At 62.6% G+C, this 5000-nt stretch overlaps 1 pseudogene; it reads right to left on the bottom strand.

Moving 5' to 3' along the window:
* LOC126434849 (large subunit ribosomal RNA) overlaps positions 1-5000 on the bottom strand; it is a 7954-nt pseudogene that overhangs the window by 2296 nt on the left and 658 nt on the right.

Raw genomic sequence — 5000 nt, 5'->3', positions numbered from 1 at the left:
GCGGCGGAAGATGACAGCGCCGCACCGTCAAAGGCAACGTGCAGGCGCGCGGCCCACATCTCTCCAACCTGCGTCGACGATTTGAGGAGGTGGCCCTCCCACATAAGATGCCGCTCCAGCGCCTCAATCTCACGCTGCACCTCGTCCCGGCCTGCACCGTCGGCGGCTGGCCCAATCCTCTTCAGCGCCAGGAGACGGGACCGGCGAAGTGTTGGCCCCATCCATCGGCATGATGGGATGCCGAGGCCTCCCTGGGCTACAGGAGCGTGGAAGTAGCCCAGGGGAGTGTCCGCCGGAAGGCGGAACCATCTCCTGACGGCGGCACGGATGGTCACATCTGCCGCTTTCAACGCACCCACTCGGGTGCGGCTGAGGGCCAGCCCATGGTACAGGCCAGGCAGAAGTACGGTGGTGAGGGCGTGGAGGCGCTGTTGCGGCTTGAGCGGAGCTCGGGAGATGACGTCCAGCTGCTCCACCAGGTGGCGTCGTGGGTTGAAAACGCAGCGACCAGCGGTGGAGAATTGCAGTCCCAGGTACCGGAAGGTTTCACCCACACGTAGGGCGGGCACGGTGGCGTTGCCCGCTTTGAAGGTAACGTCGGCGTCGACCTTCACCTTCTTGTCGCGCCCAGACGCGACTAAGGCGAGGGTGAAACACTTCCGGGCGTTGATCTGCAGCCCCAGATGGGCGAGGGCTGCGACGGCTGCGTCGATGAGGGACTGCAATCCCCTCGCGGTCGATGCAAAAAGCAGGACGTCATCTGCGAAGGCCGCAGCGTTAACTCTGCGACCAAGGATCCGAGCTCCGATGTGGGAGGGAAGTTGACTCAAAACATAGTCCACCGCAAAATTGAAGAGGAGGGGGGAGAGGGGGTCACCCTGACGCACACCCCTAGCCGGCTGCAGGGGCACGCCCACGTCGGCGCCGCCCGCTATCACCGTCGTGCTACCCTCGTAACACCTTTCGACGTACTCAATAAAGCAATCCGGCAGGCCATGAGCCCTCAGCACGGGGCGGAGGGCGGCATGGTCCACCGAATCGAACGCTTTAGAGACGTCGATCGATGCCACAAAAACAGAGCGACAGGAGCGGACTGCGTCGGTGAGAGCAGTGTCCAAGATGAAGGTGTTTTCCAACATCCCATCCCGGGGGATGAATGCCCGCTGACGTTCGTCCACAGCACATGCACGCATCAGGCGTGACGCGAGAACCTTGTGAAAGGTCCGCGCCAACACCGAGCAGACCGTAATGGGGCGAAAGTCAGCGGGGGATGTTGGTGCAGCCGTTTTGGGGAGAAGTGACGTCCGGGCGCGAAGCAGACGCTCGGGGAGGGCGCGGGCCAGGAGGAAGAGGTTCAAGAGTTTCACCAGGACTTCATGCGGCAGGCGCCGCAGCTCCGCTGGAGTCAGGCCGTCCGGCCCGGCTGCCGATCCCCTGGGCGGCAAGGCAGCAGCGACCTCCTCACGTGTGACCGGCCCCCATAGGCACTCAGGAGCGACAGGCTCCGAGTGCGGGAGAAGGCGGTCACGGATGAAGCCGGCGGTGGAGATCGGCTTCTTCGTGAAGAGGTCCGCCCAGAAGTCCAGCAGACCGGGGATGTCGGGTGGCGGCTGCAGCAGGGTGCCGTCCAGCAAGCCGCGCACGCAACGCGCACGCGACCTACGGAAGGCGTCCTGTGTCCGCGCGTATTCCCAGCGGCGCCGCTTGCGCTTCTGCAGCGGCGGGGCGGCAGGCGGCCGCTTGGATGGTTGGCGCGGCCGCTGTGTCCTGGTGATCGACCTCTCCCCCCTGGACCCGACCGACGCAAGGGCATCCGGGAGCATGCCCAGGATGACATCGGGCGGCGTGCCCCGCCCCAGACCAATGACTCGATCCAGGGCAGAGAAACGCTGGGCGGAAGCAGGTAGCCCCGCCAGATGCTCCCAGATGGCGGCGTCAGTCGGCCCCTCCGGCGGCGGCCCGGTGGTGTCGGCCGCGAAGTCCTCGGCTGCGTCGACGGGCGGCGCAGCGGCCTCGCCCGCGTCAGGCAGCGCGCTCGCTGCTCCACGGCGGGACGCCGGCTCTTCACCCCGACCGATCTCAAGTGCCTCCATGAATTGGCGGACAAGCTGCTTGTGGGCAGCTTGCCGCCGTCGGCACTTGATTGCCTCAAGCGTTCGGTCGGGGAACATCCTGGTAAGTTCTTGATTTACAAAGAAGAACCGGGCGTCCCTCTCCAGGAACAGTTCGGCCTCTGCCTTGGCGAGCGACAGGACTTCTTCCTCCGTCCACCTCGCGCGATGCCTCTCCGTCACGATCTCAGCGTTGGCGGCCGCAGGGTGTTGGCGGCGATGGACCCCGAGACCGTTCTTCGTGGTAAAAGTGCGGTGGCACTCACTGCAAGCAAAGGGAGCTACACAAACTATCGCATTTTCGTTACGGCCGGTTGGCCGGATAGGTGCTGGGGTAGCTGGGGTGGCACCTTCAGCGGAAGGGCCACCATCTCTTGTTTCTTGTCGGCTGCCCCCAACTATAAAGGGATAATGCGAGGGGGGGCTGGTAACCCCCCCAAGCCCCTGGTGCGGTCTTCCACTCTGCAAAAATCAGCGGGCCCACGAGAAGGGGAGAAGACCGCAGGAGAGGAGAGGCTAAGAGGGCTAGGCCCATGTATTGCGCATCACTCTCCCTGTAACTATAACCCAAGGAAGGCACCTCGCAGCAGCAGCACGACTACACCAAGACCGCACTTCGAAAAGCCAAGTCCGGATGCAGCCACACCGCCGCCACTTGGCCACCTTAAGAGAGTCATAGTTACTCCCGCCGTTTACCCGCGCTTGCTTGAATTTCTTCACGTTGACATTCAGAGCACTGGGCAGAAATCACATTGCGTCAACACCCGCTAGGGCCATCGCAATGCTTTGTTTTAATTAGACAGTCGGATTCCCCCAGTCCGTGCCAGTTCTGAGTTGATCGTTGAATGGCGGCCGAAGAGAATCCGCGCACCCGCGCGCCCCCGGAGGAGCACGCTAAGGCGGACGCGGCCTCGCAGCAAGGAAGATCCGTGGGAGGCCAAGGCACGGGACCGAGCTCGGATCCTGCACGCAGGTTGAAGCACCGGGGCGCGAACGCCGCGCAGGCGCGCGCATCCTGCACCGCCGGCCAGCACGAGGCCAACCAACGGCGAGAGCAGACCACGCCCGCGCTAAACGCCCGCACTTACCGGCACCCCTACGGCACTCACCTCGCCCAGGCCCGGCACGTTAGCGCTGACCCACTTCCCGACCAAGCCCGACACGCCCCGATCCTCAGAGCCAATCCTTATCCCGAAGTTACGGATCCAATTTGCCGACTTCCCTTACCTACATTATTCTATCGACTAGAGGCTCTTCACCTTGGAGACCTGCTGCGGATATGGGTACGAACCGGCGCGACACCTCCACGTGGCCCTCTCCCGGATTTTCAAGGTCCGAGGGGAAGATCGGGACACCGCCGCAACTGCGGTGCTCTTCGCGTTCCAAACCCTATCTCCCTGCTAGAGGATTCCAGGGAACTCGAACGCTCATGCAGAAAAGAAAACTCTTCCCCGATCTCCCGACGGCGTCTCCGGGTCCTTTTGGGTTACCCCGACGAGCATCTCTAAAAGAGGGGCCCGACTTGTATCGGTTCCGCTGCCGGGTTCCGGAATAGGAACCGGATTCCCTTTCGCCCAACGGGGGCCAGCACAAAGTGCATCATGCTATGACGGCCCCCATCAACATCGGATTTCTCCTAGGGCTTAGGATCGACTGACTCGTGTGCAACGGCTGTTCACACGAAACCCTTCTCCGCGTCAGCCCTCCAGGGCCTCGCTGGAGTATTTGCTACTACCACCAAGATCTGCACCGACGGCGGCTCCAGGCAGGCTCACGCCCAGACCCTTCTGCGCCCACCGCCGCGACCCTCCTACTCGTCAGGGCTTCGCGGCCGGCCGCAAGGACCGGCCATGACTGCCAGACTGACGGCCGAGTATAGGCACGACGCTTCAGCGCCATCCATTTTCAGGGCTAGTTGCTTCGGCAGGTGAGTTGTTACACACTCCTTAGCGGATTCCGACTTCCATGGCCACCGTCCTGCTGTCTTAAGCAACCAACGCCTTTCATGGTTTCCCATGAGCGTCGATTCGGGCGCCTTAACTCGGCGTTTGGTTCATCCCACAGCGCCAGTTCTGCTTACCAAAAGTGGCCCACTTGGCACTCCGATCCGAGTCGTTTGCTCGCGGCTTCAGCATATCAAGCAAGCCGGAGATCTCACCCATTTAAAGTTTGAGAATAGGTTGAGGTCGTTTCGGCCCCAAGGCCTCTAATCATTCGCTTTACCGGATGAGACTCGTACGAGCACCAGCTATCCTGAGGGAAACTTCGGAGGGAACCAGCTACTAGATGGTTCGATTAGTCTTTCGCCCCTATACCCAGCTCCGACGATCGATTTGCACGTCAGAATCGCTACGGACCTCCATCAGGGTTTCCCCTGACTTCGTCCTGGCCAGGCATAGTTCACCATCTTTCGGGTCCCAACGTGTACGCTCTAGGTGCGCCTCACCTCGCAATGAGGACGAGACGCCCCGGGAGTGCGGAGGCCGCCGCCCCGTGAAGGGCGGGGAAGCCCCATCCTCCCTCGGCCCGCGCAAGGCGAGACCTTCACTTTCATTACGCCTTTAGGTTTCGTACAGCCCAATGACTCGCGCACATGTTAGACTCCTTGGTCCGTGTTTCAAGACGGGTCGTGAAATTGTCCAAAGCTGAAGCGCCGCTGACGGGAGCGATTATTCCGCCCGAGAGCATCCCGAGCCAACAGCGGCGCGGGTCCGGGGCCGGGCCAGGTAGGTCCGTCATCCGGGAAGAACCGCGCGCGCTTGCCGGGAGCCCGAGCGCCCAAAGGGGCGAATCGACTCCTCCAGATATACCGCCGGGCAGCCAGCCAGGACACCGGGGCTCTGCCCAACAGACGCGAACCGAGGCCCGCGGAAGGACAGGCTGCGCACC

The sequence above is a fragment of the Schistocerca serialis genome, unplaced genomic scaffold (assembly GCF_023864345.2).
Source record: "Schistocerca serialis cubense isolate TAMUIC-IGC-003099 unplaced genomic scaffold, iqSchSeri2.2 HiC_scaffold_1195, whole genome shotgun sequence".
Classification (NCBI taxonomy): domain Eukaryota; kingdom Metazoa; phylum Arthropoda; class Insecta; order Orthoptera; family Acrididae; genus Schistocerca; species Schistocerca serialis.
Note: the sequence above shows the minus strand (reverse complement) of the source record. Positions and strands in the feature narration are given on the sequence as shown.